This window comes from Myotis daubentonii, chromosome 2, assembly GCF_963259705.1.
Source record: "Myotis daubentonii chromosome 2, mMyoDau2.1, whole genome shotgun sequence".
NCBI lineage: Eukaryota > Metazoa > Chordata > Mammalia > Chiroptera > Vespertilionidae > Myotis > Myotis daubentonii.
The window spans coordinates 1,879,932-1,900,515 of NC_081841.1; the positions used below are offsets into that span (position 1 = coordinate 1,879,932).

At 60.6% G+C, this 20,584-nt stretch overlaps 1 protein-coding gene across 3 annotated transcripts in view; it reads right to left on the minus strand.

Moving 5' to 3' along the window:
• PPARA (peroxisome proliferator activated receptor alpha) overlaps positions 1 to 14,789 on the minus strand; it is a 43,935-nt gene extending 29,146 nt beyond the window's left edge. The window contains exons 1-2 of one of the 3 annotated variants that reach the window (XM_059681365.1): positions 14,639 to 14,789; positions 13,483 to 13,639 (exon numbers count right to left, since the gene is read on the minus strand). The gene's annotated coding sequence lies outside the window, so the exon portion shown is untranslated. Of the gene's footprint in view, positions 1 to 13,482; positions 13,640 to 14,013; positions 14,143 to 14,191; positions 14,498 to 14,638 lie in introns of those variants that run through there. The other 2 variants (XM_059681366.1, XM_059681367.1) reach the window with 2 other exon arrangements.
• Between the last annotated feature and the right edge of the window lie 5,795 nt (positions 14,790 to 20,584).

The following is a 20,584-nucleotide window of genomic DNA, read 5'->3' on the forward strand; positions in this document are numbered from 1 at the left end:
AGGCTCCTCCCCAGTCTGGGCCCTGGTTGGGGCACGTGCAAGAGGCAGCCCATCGATGGGGTGCATTTAGGGGCCGCAGGGTCCCCGACACCATCTGTAATCGGTCTGAGAGTCCACACCTTTCACTTAAACACGTCCCGTGTTGGGTGCCAGCATCCCTCGTGTGGCACGCGAGACCTTTCTAAAGAGAACAGGTCCCTTTCCAATGCCAGCTTGTCTCCTCCATGAACATGGTACATCCATCCATTTATTTGGGCTCTTTTTCATGTCTCTCAATAATGCAATCAGTTTTCTGAGTAGAGGTCTTTAGACTTATTCTGAGGCATCTATATATAGAAAAGCCTAAGTGACTGTTACAACTTGACAACCGGCCAGTAGCTATGACGTGCACGGACCATCAGGGGGCAGATGCTCAACGCAGGAGCTGCCCCGGTAGTCAGTGCGCTCTCACAGCCAACTTCCTGCGGTCCCTCCCCAGCGACCAGCCAACATCCCGCGGTCCCTCCCCCCAGCTGGCCCTAATTGGGACTGGGCAAGACAGCCCCGATCGGCCGGGAGGGACACCACCTGTGCACGAATTCGTGCACCGGACCTCTAGTATAATATATACATCCTAACTTTAATTTTTAATTATGAGACTACTAGAGGCTCAGTGCACGGAATCCGTGCATGGGTAGGGTCCCTAGCGTCTGCCTCCCTTCCCTGGCTGCCAGCTGCCGGCCGGGGCCTTCCTTCATTCCGCACCACCCCCTGATGGTCAGCCCACATCATAGCGAGCAATCGAACTCCTGGTTGGTCGAACTCCTGAGGGGACAGTTTGCATATTAGGCTTTTACACGTACAGATTATTTAGAGAAGTTGTAGATTTACAGAAAAATTGAGTAGAAAGTACAAAAAGTCCCTGTGACGCTCCTCCATCCGCTCCATAGTTTTCCTATTCATAGCAACTGGCGTTAGTCTGGGGCAGTGGTTGCTATCGATGAGCCAATGTCAATATTGTCATTAACCAGAGTCCAGAGTTTGTATCAGGTCACTCGCAGTGTTGTTTATCCTGTGGGTTCGGACAAATGTATAATGACACGCACCCGTCACCACCGTGTCACACAGAGCAGGCTCCCTGCCCTAACGCCCTCCGGGCTCCGCCTGTTCATCCCTCCACCTAACCCCGGGCAACCACACATCTTTGTGCTGCCTCCATAGTGTAGCCTTTTCCAGAGAGTCTTCAAGCTGGAATCACACAGCGCGGCCTTTTCCCACTGGCTTCTTTCAGGTACACGATACTTTTCATAATGATATCAGCGGTACCATTTGCCAAAACGTTTTCCCAAGCGGCTGTACTTGTCACGTTCCCACCGTCAGTGTACGAGAGTTCCTGCCGCCCCACCTCCTCAGCCACACTCGGTCGGTTGTCTCGATGTTAGCCGTTCCGGTCAGTGTGCCCGGGTCTCTCTCTGCCAACAGTGACGTCTACACCATTAAGGTGCGTTTTCCTAGTGACCAGTGATGCGGGCCATCTTTTCATGGGCTTCCTGGCCAGCCAATGCCCTTCGTTAAATAGTTTACCCCAATTTTTCCCGATCTTTGCTTTCATGATTAATTGGGTTATCTCCGTCTTACTGAATTCCAAGAGATCTTTATATATTCCAGCTGCAAGTTCTTTATCGGATAGGGTTTGCAAATATTTTCTCTAAGTCTGTGGCTTGCCTTTTCATTTTCTTAAGTGTCTTTTGATAAGGAGGTTTATCATTTTGATGAAGCCCCACTTTCTTTTATCGTTCATGCTTTTGGCATCATATAGAAGTAATCTTTGCCAAACCCCCAATCACTGCGATTTCTGGTACAGTTTCAACTCTTACAATTAGGTGCATGAGCCACTGCAAGTTTTCCCTCTTCTTCTTTTTCAATCTGGTGTGAGATGAGGGGTGAGGTCCGTTTTGCACATTGCCATCCAATTACCCCAGCACTGTTTGCCGAAAAGATTACCTTTCCCCACTGCTATCCCTCGTCACCTTGTAGAAAATCAACGGGCCATCTACGCGAGGCCCATTTCTGGACTTGCTATGCTGTTCCATTCACCGACGTGGCTACTTTCACACCAGTACCAGATGGTCTTGATTGCTGCAGCTCTACAATAATTCTTTTTTTAAAAAAATATATTTTTATTGATGTCAGAGAGAAAGGGAGAGATAGAAACACCAATGACGAGAAAGAACCATCGATCGGCTGGCTCCTGCACGCCCCCTACTGGGGATCAGAGCCTGCAACCCAGGCATGTGCCCTTGACCGGGAATCAAACTGTGACCTCCTGGTTCACACGTTGACACTCAACCACTGAGCCACGCCGGCGGGCTCTATAATAGTTCTTGAAATCAGGTAGTCTAAGTCCTCCAACGATGCTCGTTTTCAAAGCTGTTTTAACCACATGAGAGCCGCCCATTTCCATGTAACATTAGAATTAGCTCATAGAATTCTACCAGCAGGCAGACTGAGGCGCAATCCTGATCGCTTGGAACCCGTAACCGTCTTGGGAGGAACTGCCCGCTTACTGATACGAGTCTTCCGGTTCCCGAGCGTGGCACGGCCGGCCTTCGATCCAGGTCTTTTCACATTTCTCTCAGCAATGTTTCGCAGATTTCACTGTACGGGTCTCGTGCATTTTTGTCCGAAAGCACTTCGTGTTTACTGACGCTCTGCTGCTTTTACATGTTGAGCGAACCTTGTATTCCTGGGAGAAACCCAGCTCTCAGCGCACGGAGACGCCTTCTCGTCCTCCTGCGGCTTCTCCCGTTCTGGCTGAGAAATGTTCTCTGAACTGATGCTCCTTGGGAAATATTGGGTGTGTTTGTTTTGTTTTGTTTACCTTTAGCTTCTTTAAAGATTACCTCTGCCTTTGCTTTTTCCCCCCAGCAGTTTTACAATGATGTGTCTAGGTGTGGATTTTCTGTTTCTAACGGCTAGGAGTTCTTTAGGATTCTTGAACTTGTGATCTGATGTCACCAATGTTGGAAAAACTTCAACCACTATCTCTTCAAATATTGCCTCCCTCTCTCTCTCTCTCTCTCTCTCTCTCTCTCTCTCTCTCTCATGCCCTTAGGCCTCCAATCTATGCACATTGGAACTGCTCGCTGGAGACTGTCATCGCAGTCCTTCCTTAGTCCCTTCGTGCATCACTTTACATAGTACCTTCTGACCTGTCATGGTTCACCAATCCCCTCATCAGTCGTGTCTACTCTGCTGTAATATCTATCTGCAGAGTACGTGATTCCAGTTGTGTTTTTTCAGTTTTATAATTTCTACTTGATTTTCCAAATCAATGTCCTTGGTAGAAAGTACAATTTCTCGTACTCTACCAAATTCCCAATCTTATCTTTCCTCTTCTTGAATATGGTAAGCAAGTTTCTTTCAAAGTTTGCATGTCGTAAGTCTCACAGTTAGAATCATGAGGGTCTGTTTCTATCACCTGTTATTTCTGCTGGCTCATTAGGTCTTCTTGCCTCATATGCTTGGTTGGTTGTGTTGTGTGTCCTGCTGCACCGTCTGGATGTGAATGGCGGTGCCAGGCCGTAAAGGCATCACGTGGCCCTGGCCGCTGTGGCTCAGCTGGTTGGCGTCGGCCCTGCACCGAGTGGCGGGCTCCCTCCAGGACACCTTCGTCTTTTCCACTTCCCTCGTTTACGGTGAAAGTCGCTTCTACCGAGGTCCTTCGTGGTGGGTCCAGCGCCTCCCGCAGGCAGAGCGTCCACGTTCCCCGGGGCAGCTATTTTTTCTAATAAGTTGGATTAGAATTCTATTTCCAGCATCATCATGTCTCACTTATTTTCTGCGTTTTCATCTTTGTCGGCCCATTCCTCCTGCGCGCGCCCATCTCTATAAAACGTCAGGTGGGTTTTTTACTGGGAGGCAAGGAGGCTGTGATTACCGGCTCTGCTGTGGCCTGAATGGCAGAGGCACCGGGATGATCACAGCCCGACTCTGAAAGCAGCGAGGGGACTGGCCGCCGGTCCCTCTGCGCATGTTGTCTAGGTGGTGATTGGTGGGCTGGGGAGCAGCCACAGCTGCGCGGTAACTGGGACACAGCCGGGCTGTTGGGGGGCTGCGGTGGTTTAACTTTCCGCGGCATTTCAACTGTGTGCATCGCAGAACCGAGCAAAGTGGGGGCTGCCTGTATCTGAAAGTTTGTTCTTGGAAATAGAGGCCGAGTGCGAGGCTGTCCCTCGGAGAGGCGGTGGCTCTGCCTGGCATCCGAGGGCTCAGCCATCCCATCCGGGGTCACCTTCGTCCAGCCACCAGGACTGAGACGCCTGGGCTCCGGGCCTTGAGCAGCTGGTCAGTTCCCAGGCCACCTGCATTCCTCAGGGCAGCGTTTCGAGGTTCCACCCCGAAGTCTGGGGTGTCGACCAGGGCCTTCCCCTCTTAAAGGCCCTCGATCCCAGGCGTTGACTCCTGGCCCCACGGAAGCGCTCCGAGTGCGTGGGTTCTGGACTGCTTCGTCCCTGGGGCGTTGCTCTGGCCAGTATCCCAGGGACGAAATGTCCCCGGATGTCACGTTTCCACGGCCCGGACCGCAGCCTGGCGCCTGCCAGCCGTCTCGGGAGCTTGCCGATGCCGCCGCACATTGAAGACCCCCCACCTTTCCGAGGCGGCTTCCACTCGACTCCGCCGTCGTCAGAAGCGGGCTCGCAGCTCATGGTGCTTAAACTGCTCACACTCTGAGTACCTGTCAGCTCTGCAGCCTGTAGTGGCTATTTCTCTCTTTCCTTGTTACTTCCTACAAAAAAGAACATTTCTGTGCTCTTCAAAAACATCCATACACCGGTCCTGGCCGGTGTTCTCAGTGGTTAGAGCGTCAGCCTTAGCACCAAAGGTTCCTGGGTTCGATTCCTGGTCAAGGGCATGGTCGATGTTTCTCTCTCATTGATGCTTCCATCTCTCTACCTCTCTCCCTTCCTCTCTCTAAGTTCAATAAAGACAAACTAAAAAAATAAAACTAGAAAAAAAAATAATCATACTCAGTAAACGTGACTGAAAAAAACCCTCCACCCCAGCCCCCCTGCCTGGTTTTAGGGAGCCTAATGGAGAGAAGGAGCCTGGGGCTGACGGCGGCCCTGCCCAGGGCAGAAGGATTTCGCAGGCTCTTCGCAGGCCCATGACGCCCCAGGCAGGACAGAGCTGCCTGCCTCCCTCCCGTCACCCCAGCCACAGAGCGCAGCCTGCCGGCCCCTGAGGCCCTGCCTCCCTCGCGGTCTGTGATCCTAGGAAAGGAGTGTGCAGAGTCCAGGAAGCACTGGCCTCCTCCGCCTCCCTCTCCCCAGACGGAGCCCAGCTAAGGGCACACCGGCCAGCTCTGGTCCCCGGAGCCTGCCTTTCGGAGAGCAATCGTCACACTGACAAGACAGACTCAGGCTGGAGGGCCTGCCCGCCTCTCCTGCGGGAACTGTGGCGACGGAGGGAAGGCAGGGCGGCCCTGGCACACAGGCTGCCCGGAACAGGTCACGGCACGTACGCGCGAACTGCCACCCAAGACCTAATTCTGCCGCCCGAAGTGGGTCAAAGGATTTCACTTGAGCACTTAATGCCCTTAAGATACGCACAGAATTAAACTGGGTTCTGAAATGTCTTGTGTAACTTTCGTTCGCGCTCCCAACTTGGCTCCTGCAGTGGGAGGAAATGCCGAATTTAAAGACGAATCCTAGCTGAGCCACAGGTTCAGGGGACGGGGACAGCGGGGTGCACAGGAAGCCCCGCCCACAGTGCTGCCGGCCTCTCAGCCTGGGCGCCCCCCCGCCCCCGGGGCCCGCAGCGCCTGCGCCAGCACCCAGACACCGCCTGGCGCACAGAGTCGGTGCCCAGGAAAGCTCTGCAGAATGAGTGAGTTCCTGGAGGTCGGAGGTCGGAAGTCATCGGAAGGCAGGGCTCAGGGAGAAATGACAGCGCTTAGCAGAGAACGGCCGCAGCAAAGGCAGGAGAAGCAGAGACAAAACTTCCGCATGCGATTCAGGGCAGGGTCCCGGCAGGCTTCCTGAGGGAGGTGGGGTTTTTGTGTGTTTGTTTTTATAAATCCTCATCGGAGGGTATTTTCCCCATTGATTTTTAGAGAGAATGGAAGGGAGGGGAGGCAGGGGGGAGAGAGCGAAACATCGATGTGAGAAAGACACATCAACTCGTTGCCTCCTACACGCGCCCTGGCCAGGGCCGTGGCTCGAACCTGTGATCCAGGCACGTGCCCTTGACCGGGAATGGAACACGTGGCCCTTCTGTGCACGGGCGATGGTCTAACCACTGAGCACACCGGCCAGGGCAGGAGGGTAAGCCTTGAAGCAATCTCACACGGAGGGTGGGCCAACGGGAGCTGCAGGCTCACAAAGCCAGTCCCGCAGCACCTGCTGGCAGTGCGCTGGGGGACACGGGCGAGACAGGCAGCAATGGCTTCCGACCTCCGACCTCCGACCTCCGACCTCGGGGGTCTGCGTCTCACAGGGCAGGGACTTGCACCCGCCGCCGCGCACATGAACCCAATGCTCCGGGTTTCAGATGAAGAGGCCGAGGGTAGGTGTTTGCCTCGCAGCTCAGGGAGGTTTCCCCGAGAAAGTAATTTTAGTTTGAGATTCAACGGTAGAGATTATGGGGCGAAGGGGACTGAGGGTCAGGGTTCGGGAGTGTCCCGGATGCATGAGGGAAACTGGACACGCCGGTGGAGAAAGAACGGAGGCCCCTGAGACTTGGGGCCGCGCCTGCCCACCCCCTGGGGCGCCGGGAAGGCCGAGAGGTAGCCATGAGCATGGAAACAGCTACAGGGCTCTTCGTATGCCCGGGTACAGCCACCCACTTGTAGATGGGGAAACTGAGGCGCAGGCCTGACCAGCCGTCCGTCTGCACTTGTCCCACTTCTACAGCCCCCGCGAGAAGCGGCTCCCGGGACAGGGAGGAAGACCGGGGTGGGGTGGGGGGGCGGGAAAACCCCGGGCAGCTCAGACCCAACGTGATGAACCCGAGTCCCCCGGGTCAGAGGGCCGGGCGACGTCAGGCTGTAGGGCCTGAGGTCATGACAACGGCGACCAGGCTAGGGACCTCTGGAGGTGGCACGCGACCTGCATCCAGCACCGGTGGACGGCGCTGGCCCGGGGAGGGGCCGCCAGGCGGCCGGGGAAGGCACACGCGTCGGGGGTGAGCGCCGCGCCCGGGCCCAGGCCGCGGGCCGTGCACATGAACGCCAGGTCGGCGGCTGAGAAACGCAGTGACGTGGTCACACCGCAGGGCCGCCGGCCGGACCCTCATCTCCATCCCCCTGAGCTCTAGTTCCGCTGCCCGCTCCTGCCTCCCAGGGTTCCATCCTCAGCGACCGCCCCGCAGCCCCCGCCGGACAGCGGCTCCCGGGCCCACAAAGCCCAAGGCTGCTTCATTCATTCCCAACGGCAAACCGCTCCCGGCGGCCCTCTCCTCTGTCCGCGAGTCAGCGCCGGGCCTGCTCTTTCCCTTCGAGATCCTTCTCTCCCTCGGGTCTGTGCCTCTGTGGGTGTTAAAGGTCACCCGTGGCCTTGGAAGTGGTTAAATGTCCGCCTCCACTCCGGCTCTGGCCTGGACACCGAAGCGCACGCGGTCAGGCTCCTCCCTCATCCGGGCGGAGAGGCGACGGGGAAAAGGTAGTAACTGTCCGTTTCCAGAGCTGGGGTTGGACAGACTTACACGGCCCGCGGGGCCCGCTGTCCACGTCCCCCCTCCCGCCACCGCCACCCGCTCAGCACCCCAGCAGATCCGTCCTTCCTGTTGCCTGGCCGACGGCGACAACCTCTGGCGCCCGGGTGCTGGGCGGTGGGCGGGGAGCCCTTCCCGCCCTCCCCCCCCACTCTCCCTGGCAGACTCCCGCCTGCGGCCCTGGCATGCACCTGCCCCACCTTCTCTCCGCTTCTAGAACCTTTTCCCTGAACTGGGCGAACGCTCTGGGCACCAGCTTTTCCGCCCCCACCTCGTCTTGTTCTCACTTGTCACACAGGTTCTTTCAACCTGTCGGTGCGGGTCTTGCCTCTCGGGGAGCGCGGCTTCCCAGCACTGGGTCCCGAGGGAGCTGTCCTCGCAGCCTCTGTTCCCGCCTCCGCCCGGCTAGCCCGGGAAGCGCCCCTGCAGAGCCTTGCACAACTGAACTTTGAGACCATTTCTGCCTCTGGGGCCTTGCCGGCCACACGGCTGCGGATCGTGGTCACGACCTGAGGACGCAGCCAGCGCCCCTCCTCTCCGGAAAGGGCCGCCACACACACACACACACACACACGGAGCTGCCCGGCAAGGAGAGAGCGCAGCGTTTCCTGCGTCTCGGCGCCCGCCGCCTGCAGAGGCCACCCGGGCGCCACCGGCAGCGCTGGTGACAGACAGACCATCGCGGTTCAAAATGGGGAGAAAGGCCGCCATCAGACTCAAGCCGAGCCCTCCCCCCAACCCTGACGCACCCGTCCCACCACGTTTCTATGGCCAATCACGCCGCACGCCGCGAGCCGGCTCTCTCTGGCACCGATGTCACGTTTCCCTGAAGAACTCCCGAGAAACATCATCCCCGTGACTCCCACCCCCAAGGCACAGGCGGGAACCAGGAAGAGGGGACAGCGAGGGAGACGCGAACCCGGAGTCGGGCTGCCCTGCCGCGTGAGCTAGAACGAGGCCGCCGCCGGGAATGTATCGAATTTGCTCACATCCAGGACGGAGAAACACCGGCCGGAGCGGGCGGCCGAATGGATGTCAGCTTGTCCGAGAGGACGGCTGCCGGAAGTGCTTCCAAAAGTCCTTCTGGTTGGAAACATCCCACCCAACGCCTGGGCCCGACCAGCCGCAGCCGATGGTGTCTGAGCGCTCAGCCCCGCAGGCGGGCATCGCTCAGCAGCTCAGCAGCGTTTCGCGAGGGGCGTGTCCACACGTCCACCTCTAAGTAACGGGGTCTCCCTCTCTGGAGCTTAGGGACAGGTCGCCGGGTGCGGTTACGGCCTAACCGCCGGCATATTCAGTTACCAGTGGCTGCAAGAAAGCCGGGGGCCTCAGTCCCTCAGAAAATGGGGGCAAGGGAAGGCCGGCAGGCTAGCGACTCCCCCATTCTTCCAAGGCGCTCAGAGGCAGCTTCAGGCCTGGGAGGCCGCGGCCGGCCGTCTGCGTTTGCTCGCCCGACTCTTACTTACGGTTCAAGGGGATGCTTCCTGGGAGGCCGACTCGGGGTCTCCAAGGTCAAAGTGCAAAGCAAGTTGACAGGAAGAAACCAGCGCTCCTGGGTCTGCGTCTCGGGGGACAGGGCGGAATAAAGGCAGCCCGAGGCGGGACACGGAGACGCCAAACACCCTACGTCCCCCTGACCCCCCAGCCCGTGTCTGACTTCTCCCGCTGCTCGGGTCTCATCTCCACGGGGGGGGGGGGGGGGGCGGCAGGACCCTCGCGCTGTGGAACACAAGCGCTCCCCAACTCCCCAGGGTTGAGACGCACCCCTTCCCCGCTGAGTTTGAACCCATGATCTTACAGGAAGAGCCTTTTATTTGATTCGGTTCCCAGGCCGTCTCCTAAAACAGTCCACGGAACGCACAATATACCCCACACCCAGTGACAACTCTGCGCATTTCATCTGCCGCCGCCGCCGCCCGGGTGACATGGCCGCGCTGGGGCCGCATGTGGACGCCCGGCCTGCTGTGCAGGACGCGCCGTCCTGATGGGAGAATGCGCTCACGCGTGCGCTCTGAGGGGCGGCGGGAGTGGAAATGCCACGGGGACAGGCTCTTGCTGTGGGCAGGCCCGCTATCGGTCCTTCTCGCCCCCCTGCCGCCCCAACAGAGGCTCATCAGCAAATATTGTTGAATTAAACTCTGTTCCTCACTGATCTGTTCCGCGAACACTCAGAGCACCTGCTCAGCATACGGGCCCGCTGGCAGAGGGAGCATCCTGGGCTGAGCTCCAGTCCGTGGGGAAGTCAGAGTAACAGGGACCGTGGCCAGGACTCACTAGGACCGGCCCCGCCCGGGGAGACTGCACCGAGCCTGATTCCCAGGCCCTCAGGATGGGGACGGTCCCCTGCGCGGTCCGGGGGACCAGAGATGCCGGGGAAGGACCCACGCCAGGCATATGGCCACCAAAACCCAAGGGCATGGCCACGCTCAGGGACACCACAAACCGCTCGCGACGGTTCGGTTCTGACCGGCGCAGGATTCCTATTTGCCTATCGATTCAAAAACGGAAGCGTCCGGCGTGTCTACGGGGAGGGGTGCTTCTCTCTAGAAGCCTCTGAAAACCACAGAACGGTCAGCGCCACCACAACGCAGGCCTTGGATGCGGCCACGCGGGAGGTGCAGCGGGCGGGGCGGGGCCTTTACCTGCGGGCTTCCGCATTTGACAAGAATCCTCCTGTGCGGCCCAACTTTTGAGCCTCTGAGGGGGGAACGGAGGGGACCTCCTTTTCCTGATGTGCAAACAGCAGCTTAGAGAGGTGGCCCCGGGCGCCCAGGCCGGGCAGGCGGCAGCGAAGGGCGGGGACCCTGGTCTCTCCTTCATCGGCGGCTTCCCTGATGCGAACCACAGGTCGCCACCCCTTTTCTTGTGCTGGATGCCGACCTCACAGCCAGCGCAGCTCAGCACCTGGCCAGGCTGGAGTCATTCCTCGCTTTCCCCAGTGCGCAAACCTCTCCCGTCAGCACAGAGCCACCGCCACAGGGTGCCAGGTCATTAACATCAACTCCCGCAGCAAGTCGCGAACACACCTCCAGGCCACGAGCGAATCGGACGGCATGCGTGTGGCCCCAGCACAGCCCGGGAAACTCGAACGCACGTGTTCCTTCCGGAAGAATCTCACCGCCTGCCAGCGACAGAGAGCCGGGAGGAAGAAGCCAGCGACTTCACAGTCCATGGGCCTCCAGGCTCCTCCTGCTTGCTTCTTACCTTAAAACAGCGGTTCTCAACCTGTGGGTCGCGACCCCCTTGGGGGTCGAACGACCCTTTCCCAGGGGTCGCCTAAGACCCTCCTGCATATCAGATATTTACATGACGATTCATCACAGTAGCAACATGACAGTGATGAAGTAGCCACGAAAATAATGTTATGGCTGGGTCACAACATGAGGAACTGTATTTAAAGGGCCAGAAGGTTGAGAACCACTTCCTTAAAACAATCTAACACAGTGGTTCTCAACCTTGGCTGCACATTAGAATCACCTGGGGATCTTTTTAAAATCCTGATTTCTGGGCCTCATCCTCCGGAAAGTCTGTTTCTTTGTTACTAATGTTGTGGCCCCACCCATAACAAAGAAACAGACTTTCCGGAGGATGAGGCCCGGAAATCAGGATTTTAAAAAGATTCCCAGGGGATTCTAATGTGCAGCCAAGGTTGAGAACCACTGACCTAACACCTCACAGGAAATCAAAATCCTTTGCCTAATCTTCCCCAGCCGCGTGGCCTAGAGGCGAGCCAGCTCGCCCTGTGTGACCAATACGGCAGGAACAACAGACGGGCAGACGGCCACCCTCCAGGCAGAAGCCACGCCTTTATTTGAAACGTCTATGAAACATTTAAGACGGACTCTATACCGTGCCACCGAGAAACAAACATAAAAACAGGCTCTCAACTCCCACGAGAGCAGACACCACACGGGCCGCGTCCTAGGACTGCAGTGCAACCAATCCATCCACACAAGCGCTCAACCAACATCCACTTGGAAGTGAAGACCCTCCGGCCCCTTTGCCGTTAGGAACAAACAGACCCTCCCATACGGAGGCTGCGAGACAGGGGCAGAGGGAAGAGCACTGGGGGTGCTGAGCTGACGCTAAGCAAAGAGACAGTTTAATTACAATTATTAAAAAGGTTACTTAAGCAACATCGTAAAACACAGAGGCTCCTGGACAGCAGGCCAGAAACAGAGCACTCCCCGGTGAGGCGCCGTGGCCACCGGCTCTCCCCCCCCCCCCCCCCCGCACCCCAGCTGCACCTTTTAAGATGATGACGACGAACTTTAACTCTCTTCTTAATCTTTTATTTATTTTATCATTTTAAATATTTTTACGGATGTCAGAGAGGAGAGGGGGAGAGAGAGAGAGAGAGAGAGAGAGAGAGAAACATCAATGACGAGAGAGAATCACTGATCAGCTGCCTGCTGCACACCCGCTACTGGGGATCGAGCCCAGAACCGGGACATGTGCCCTGAGGGGGAATCGAACCACGACCTCCTGGTTCGTAGGTCAACGCTCACCCGCTGAGCCACATGGCGGGGCCGCTCTCTTTTTCATATTCTGGCTTCCTGAGCAGATCTGCAGCTGCCTTGCTCAGTGGCAGCTACTCAGTAAATACAGGGGGTCCCCAAAAAACGTATGCACACTGTAACAGCTGATTGCTCCATTTTGAAAATTAAATGTATTTTAACAAGCACTGCCTTTATAATTATTCAAAGCATGTGTATACTTCTTGGGGACGCCCTATATTCATAGAATAAATGAACTTAAAAACATAAATTTTTATATATCCATATATATGGGTTGGCTAAATACTTAACACAATGGAATATTACATAGGCATTTTAAATGGTGAAACACAACCACATGTATTCACGTGGAAACATTTTTCATAACCTCATAGTTAACTCAGATTACAACATAGTTTACATAGAAGAAACACGTGGTTTTTTCCCCTGTCCTCTCTCCTGCACACATACAATGTTTAAAAGCCTGTTTACAGCCCTGGCTGGTTTGGCTCAGTAGATAGAGCATCGGCCTACGGACTGAAGGGTCCCAAGTTTGATTCCTGTCAGGGGCACATGCCCAAGTTGTGGGCTCAATCCCTAGTAGGGGGTGTGCAGGAGGCAGCCAATCCATGATTCTCTCTCATCATTGATGTTTCTATCGCTCTCTCCCTCTCCCTTCCTCTCTGAAATCAATAAAAATATATATTTTTAAAGAAGTCTGTTTACAAATGACAGTAAAAAGAACTATTTACGATCATGGAGTAACTTGCTATATGTCTATGATATGAGAAAAGAGGAACTTTTTCCCGACCATCCATTAACTGGCTTTCGCTTCAAAGTCGGGTAAGTGCTGCCAGGCTCGCTGCCCGGCGCCCATGGGCAGTGACCGCAGTCCCTGGCATCCCTGCCCGAGCCGGCGGCCGTTCTCCCCCTGGCCCACTGTCCACGATCTCGGCAAGCCGTCCGCCTGAGATTCAAACGGGAATCAAAGCAGCTCTTCACCTGTCAGCGGCTGTGCCTTCAGCGCCGGCACCTAAGGACGCTCCCCCTGTCCCACCCTCCGGTTGTGAGTGCGGACCGCCCGGCACACAGAAGCCGAGTTCCTAGCGGGACCGGCACCAGCAAGTTTTCAGCGCCCGAAAGGGAATCTACCCCATCTACCTCCCCTTCACAGCCCACAGCACAGCCGAGGGTGCAGCCCGGCAGTCATCGCCCGCCTGGCGGGTCTGCAGGGCCCCGGGAGTCCCCACTCAACATTCTGGTCTGGAAACAGGAGGGAAGCAAACCTCTTCACCTGGCAGGACAGCGCCTGGGTCCCGAGCAGGTCCGGCCACACACGGTCCCTTGGCGGAGGAGGCAGGGCCCCGGGCCGCGGCCCTGGCAGCGAGCAGGCGGAGGAGGAAATGGTTCCGAGGCGTCCTCTGGATTCTCCCCAGCGCGCGGCTCGCCACCTTGGAGGAGGAATGTCACCCTGACCCGCTTCTTCAAAGGCAACGGGGTGGCAGGGTCGCTCCCAGGAAGCCCTGGGCCCCTCCCCCCACCCCCACCCCCCACCCCTGCCCGAGCAGCCTCGGGATTGGAGGGGGCCCTCTGGTTTGGGGAGGGGGCTGGGGCTGGGTGAACGCGACGCCCCGAGGTCCCCGGGAGCCCCGTGAAACCCGCGACATGGGACAACCACGGACTTTTCTTTACAGGGACCTTGGCATTGGGGGCCGCCGTCCCTCCTGGAAACTCGAAAAAGCGAGGGAAGCCAGGGCGTGCATTAGTCCCCTTTGGTTCGGGGTGCGCGTGGGGAGCCCCGACCCTCCCCTTTCGCCAGCACCACCTGGCGCCCCCGGAGCCGCGCAGCCGGGGCCGGGAGACCTGGGCGCGGACGCCTTGCCGGGCCCCGGCTCCGGGGGTGTCCCGCGGCGGAGGCTGCCCGGGTCTCGCCGCCCGGCCGGGGCGCCCGCTGCGCCCGGGGGCAAGTGGGACGGCTGCTCCGAGGGGCCAGAGCCACGCACCAACCCGCCCGCCGGCTGCCTGCTCCCCGCTGCGCGCGGCCCTGAGGGTCGGGCTGTCGGGGCCTCGGGCTCGCAGCTTCGGGGACCCCGGGACCTCGGGAAACGCCCCCTCCCGTCGGTGACGCCCAGTCTCCACCGGGCCAAGTGGAGAGCGCGCCCGACGCCCCGCCTGGTGGGCCTTCCCTCCGGGAACCACCGAAGGACCAGGGTCCCTGAGGTCCCGGCCTCGACCTCCGCGCGCCCCCAGCCCCAGGGGAGCCCCGGACGCCGGGGTCCGGAGGGAGGCGGGGCGGGGGGCGGCCCCGGGCTCCCCCGCACAAACCCGCGCCCCCGGGCCCCGCGCATGCGCCGCCGGCCCGGCCCCTCCCCCGTCGCCGTCGCTCCGGGTCCCCAGGTCGGGGAGGCCCGGCGCGCACACCCCGCGCGCGCCCGTGCACCCGCGAGCACCTGGGGCCGGGTCCGCCGCCTGCGGGTCTGCGGGCGAGCGCCCCAGGGAGGCGGCACCGGGCCCGGCGCTAGCGGCCGCCTCCGCCCCCGCCGCCCGCCGCCCCCGCCGTGGGGCCGCCGCGTCCCCAGCCCATGCCCGGCGCCGCCTCCCGCGCCTGTGCCAGCCGCGCCCCCGCGGCACGCGCCGCCCCTCGGCTTCCCGGCCCGGCCCGCAGCGCCGGCGGCTCGCGCGGGTGGCGGCCCGGAAGCCCCGCCCCGGCCCCGCTCCGACCCCGACCCGCCCCCGCCCTCCGGACCCGCCCCCGGGCCCCCGACCGCGGCCCCGCGGGACACACCCCCCGGATGGCGGCGCCCGATTGGCTCCCACGAGGCGGGGGCGGGGCCGCTCTCGGGGGCTCTCCCCCCCCACCCCTTTGACCCTAGTGGCTGCACGGGAGGGGAAACTGAGGCGGGGGGCGGGGAACGGCAAGGTCACGGGCGGGGGGCGAGTACGCGCCGCGATGGGACATCGCGTGCAGCTGCCTCAGCGCGCGTCCCACCCGCGCACCCGGAGGGGCTGGAGTCCAGGCTGGCGCGGCCCCACCTTCCTGGGGGGCCGCTCTAGACCCGGGCCGAGGCGCCGTGCCCTCGAGTTTCGGGGGTTCGCGGGGTGCGGGGCGGGCGGGGAAGGACCTTGTCCCCGGGGCCCCAGGATGAAAACGTAGGAAAAAGGGAAGCGAGCCGGGACCCGCGTCAACAGGTGGAGGTGGTGGCGGTGCCAGGCGGTGGGCGAGGGGCCGAGGTGGGTGCAGGGCGACTGGGGCGCGGGGACGCGCTGTCAACTAGAGCCGCGCCCGCTCCCCGGGGCGTCCGGTGGGGGGCTGCCTTTGCCCAGCCGAGGCGCTGGGCCTGTGCCGCGCAGGGGGAGGTCGCGGCCGCCGCCCCCGGGGGGAGAAGACGGGGTGCACAGCGGCTTTGTCCGCGCAGCGACCCGGAGCCCCCCGCGCATCGGAACGTACACTCCTGCTGACCTGCTCCCGCTCCCCCCTCGCTGTTCTATTTGCAGCGGCCAGCTCCCCGGACTCGGGCAGGAAACGCCCCTCTGAAAAGTCCTGCACTGGCAGGGTCCCTGGCCAGCCGGCCGCCTGCCCTTCCCTGGTGCCTGAAACTCCTGTGAACTTTGCCCCCCGCCCCGCCCCCGCAGACACCCACAGAACCTACCCACGCCCACACTGACAAGCCCAACGCTGATTGCACTTGCCAGTGTTTATATTAAGTCTCCGAGTTTACAAAGTGAGCCGTGGACATGACATCCTGGATCTGGTGCAGGTGGGGGGCCCCCACTGTTACTCATTTACCCACGGAGGGGCCCAGGGTGCTGGGCCAAGGAGCTGCCGCCACACCCAGGCTCGGACCCCAGGCTGTGGGGCCCAGAGTCCAACGCGGGGGTGCTGGCGCCTTTTCCCAGATGCACCGCGATGGCCACGATCCCAGTCCAGCCGGCAGCTGGAGAGACCTGGCGGACCACTGGCCAGGGTTCAGCAGGCTGGTGGGCGCCCCAGCAGACAGAGGGCCGATGTGCCTGCGTGCCTGGGGCCCCCGGCTGTCAGGGAGTGAACATGTGCTGTTCGTGCATGTGTTGAACTTTGTCACTTCGGAATAAATGCTCAGCCTCCCCCCCACCCCTCCCCCAGGTAGAAAGTGGACGGAAGGGCAAGCCTTCTCTCGTGGGAGAATTCTGGCCGAAACGGCTCCGTCCCTGCCGCCCTGGGACTGCGGGTCCTGTTCGCCACGCGGACCTGCCACACAGTCTGCCCAGGAGAAAGTGGCACAAAGGACACCCGCCCTGCCCCCGGCTCCTGGGAGGCCGCCCCCCACCCCCCGCTGACCTCCCCTAGCGTGGATGGGGTGCGGGCAACGCGACAGAGCAGGGACTGGGCGGAGTGTCCCCATAACTTCCGGAAAAATCAGCGCCCTGGACAGCACGTCTGCGCAGCACCTGTTCCTTTTCGAGCCTCCGTGAGTCCCGGGCGCGTCTGGGCCCACGGGCCTGAGTCCACGGCTTCCATTTACTCCGTGCCGTGCTGTTTCAGGCCCCGTTTCACGTTTTCTTTCTTCTCTTTTAATATATTTTTATTATATTTTGATTTCAGAGAGGGAGGGAGAGAGAGAGAGGATCACTGATTGGTTGCCTCCTGCAAGACCACCTCAGTGGGATCCAGGCCGCAACCCGGGCATGTGCCCTGACGGGGAATCGAACCGTGACCTCCTGGTTCCTAGGTTGATGCTCAACCCCTGAGCCACGCCGGTGGGGCCCATTTCACGTTTTCTACTCCTGGGGGTGTTTGCACAGACCATGAGTCATGTGCCCGTATTCCCAGAGGGCGGCTGAGGGGGAGGGCCCTGCTGCCAGGGGAGGGGGCAGGTCTGCGGAGCCCCTGCCCTGCTGAGCCACCCCTGTACGTACCGACCTGCCCAGTCCTACCCAGCCCCCCCCCCCGCCCCCCAGGGAGAATCAGGAAGAGGGGGGACACTCAGAGGAGCCCCGGAGGGGAGGGGCCTGCCACTTGACACCAGGCAGCAGGGGAGACCCCAACCTGCAAGCAGGGGGTGTCAGCCGCATGTGCTCAGCGTGTGAACCGGCTGCTGACCCTGAGCCTCTGGGGCCGGTGTCTCCGGGGCCTGGGAGCCCGAGGCCGGTCTGTGTGCCCGGCCGAGGCAGTCCTGTCCCAGGAACACCCAAGGCCTCCGCCGGCCGCTTGTTTGAAATGGAGGGGGTACCCCCAGGGTCGCCGTCTGGTCCGGAGGCTCAGCCTGTCCCGGCCTGAGCCCCGAGGTATCTGGCAGACCAGGAGCCTAGTGCTGAGGTCAGTCTTGGCCCTGCCTCTGAGGGGGAGCGGGTAGCAGGTGCAGAAGCCTGTGCCCTGAGGGAGGGGCCACGCTCCAGGGCAGAGAGAGGGCGTAGGCAGGGCTCTGGCCAGGCAGCAATGGGTGGCCTGCGGGGAGGGTGGCGTGGCTCCGTCAGATCGCAGCAAAGACTAAGCCAAGCCTACGTGATGCACGTTAGCTAGTCATTACTGAAGCGGGGTGGCTGTGGGAAAGCCACGGGCTCACTCCAGGTCTGCGGGGTCTGGAACCTTCTGCAGGCCCAGCAACTGCTACTGTCGTACACACTCCCCCCCCCCCCCTTTTTTAAATATTTTTATTGATTTCAGAGAGGAAGAGAGAGGGAGGGAGAGGCAGAAACATCAGTGATGAAAGAGAATCACGGGTTGGCTGCCTCTTGCACGCCCCCTACTGAGGATTGAGCCCACAACCCGGGCATGCGCCCTGACCGGGAATTGGACCCTGACCTCCTGGTTCACAGGCTGGCACCTATCCACTAAGCCAACCGGTTGGATGGGAGAACTTCTTGGAGAGTTTTCTGTGAGCTTCATGTAGGCGATTCAAGAAATAGCCTTTCTCCCTCTGCACCTTTTGCTGCTGAAAGTGCCTTTTCTGAATAAAAATGCCGCAGCAGCAGAAGTGCTGGCGACAGTTGTGGGGGTCGGTGGGCTTCGACTTGGAGACCCCTTGTCAGTGCTGTTTCTAAAGCCACCGCCCACCGCCCGCTGGCCCGGCCCGGCTGCTGAGCGCGCGGCCGTGGCGGGGCCTCCGGGCGGCCCCCAGCTCCGCGGCCGCTCTGCCTCCCAGTCCTGCTCCCGCTGTTTACTCTCCAGCAGCACTGGGCTCGTGTGGAGACCTGCCGCGTGGCGCACAAGTCCTGCCCCAGCGAGGGCCTGATCTTCATCTGTGTCCATCGAGGGAGCCGGGTGCGGGCAGCCGCCTGGGGGCCGCAGGGGTCACACCCACTCGGGGTCCTGGCTCGCGGGCCACTGGGCCCCCTCACAGCCTAGCCCGGGAGCAGGTTCCCTGGCCCTGGGAGCCGGGGTGGGCAGGGGCGGGAGCGGGCGGGGCCCACGCTGATTCTGGAGAAGGTGATGCACACAGGCGCCCTCGGAAGGTGACCTGGGACAGGAGCACACGGGGCTGCTCCATGGCGGGTGGGGAGGACGGGCAGGGGGACCGTGAGCCTGTCACTTCCCTCTCCCGGGGGGAGGCATGAGGTTAAACCAGTGGCTCTCAACCTTCTGGCCCTTTAAATACAGTCCCTCATGTTGTGACCCAACCATAACATTATTTTCGTTGCTACTTCATCACTGTCATGTTGCTACTGTGATGAATCGTCATGTAAATATCTGATATGCAGGATGGTCTTAGGCGACCCCTGTGAAAGGGTCATTCGACCGCCAAAGGGGTCGCGACCCAAAGGTTGAGAACCGCTGGGTTAAATCACTGCATCTAGTTAGTGATGAGTTTAATTTTATTTTTATTGATTTCAGAGACGAAGGGAAAGGGAGAGACAGAGACATTGATGATGAGAGAGAATCGTTGATTGGCTGCCTCCTGCACGCCTCGCCCCCCCCGCCCCCCGCCACCCCCTCACACTGGGGATTGAGCCCGCAGCCTGACAGAGAATTGAACCTCGACCTCCTGGTTCAAGGCTAATGCTCACCCACTGAGCCAGGCCGGCGGGGCTGAGTTTAACTTTAAAACATCTCCCCCCGCCCCCGAAAACAATCTCCAATCAAGTGATGGCTAAGTAGGCGCCAAGGACGGAGCTGTGTTTTCCAAGCGTGACCCCCACTGCACGGCCCAGCGCTGACTCGCCAGGACTGCAAGGCAGGCTTTGCACCCCGGTTCCCACCTCCCTGGTGTGGCCTTCGGGGCCTCCCGCCTGATAAGAAGCAGAGTCCCCCATGAAGGCCTCAGACCTTGGCTTCTGTCCTCCCAAGCCTCTCCCCCCGCCCCCCCCCGCCCCGCTCCCCACCTCCAGGTAAAGGCCTAGAGAGGCAAAGACCCTCAGGGCAGACACGAGCTCCTGCCACCCCATGGGAACCAGGCCCACAGGCTCCCCACAACCCTGGCGACTCGTAACATGATTTTAATGATTTTCAAATCCCAAAGTGCACTTGTTTGGAGAGAGAGTCGGTCCAGATGACCAGGCCGGCACTGCTGGGCGGGCGGCGGGCCTGCTATCCACTCACTGGTCTAGTCACTCTCCACGCACTGACTTATGTCCAGGTTCAGATGTTAAGCAGCTCAGAGTCTTGACCCATCGTCCCTCCTACTCCAAGGGTCCCCCCTCGCCTGGCACAGGGATTTTGGAGCACAGCCCCCCGCCACCCCCCTTTAAGGGAGAGGAAAGAGGTCCCTGCCCGCTTCCTGGGCAGAGGGTCGGTGCCTGGAGCTCCCTCTGGCATGGCTGCCTGTGCCGGGCGCTGTGTGGGCACTGTTCAGCCCCAGGCAGCCTGCAGGCAGCGCCCCTCTCCCTGCTCCCGGCTGTGGAAACTGAGGCTGGAGGCTGGCCCGTGGCGCTGGGCCGCATACCGGGAGCCACAGGCCCAGGCCCGGTGCCCGACGGCCTGGCTCGGGCGTCCGCCCTTTCTGCACGGTGTCCACCGCTCCGCCCGGGCTCTGCGACCTTGGGCCGTCCCGACCGCCCTGTGTCCTTTCCGACTGTAAGCTGAGAGGCGGGCTGGCTGGTCTCCGGCGTCCCCCTGCCAGCTCGGACTCTGAGTTGTGCCGGGGGTGTGCCTGTGACATGCCCCAGAGCCGCTGCCAGGGCCCGGGAGGCGGCTCTCGGCCTTGCTGGGCACAGACACGTGACTCCCGCTGAGCTCTAGTGAGTGACGCTCGCGTCCCGTGCTCCGGCGCTGGGGGTGCGGCGGGCCTGGCATCGCCTCCCAGCTCGCGGCCTCTGGGCATTGGCTCCCTCTGGCTGGGCCTCCCAGGCCACGCAGGTCAGCTGAAGGTCATCCACCAGGGCCTCTGCGCGTGCAGCAGGCAGATGGCCCGGTGTCTGCGGGGGAGACCGAGCCGGCCTTCCCGCCCTCCCGCCGGCTCTCCCAGGGCCTCCCGGTCCCA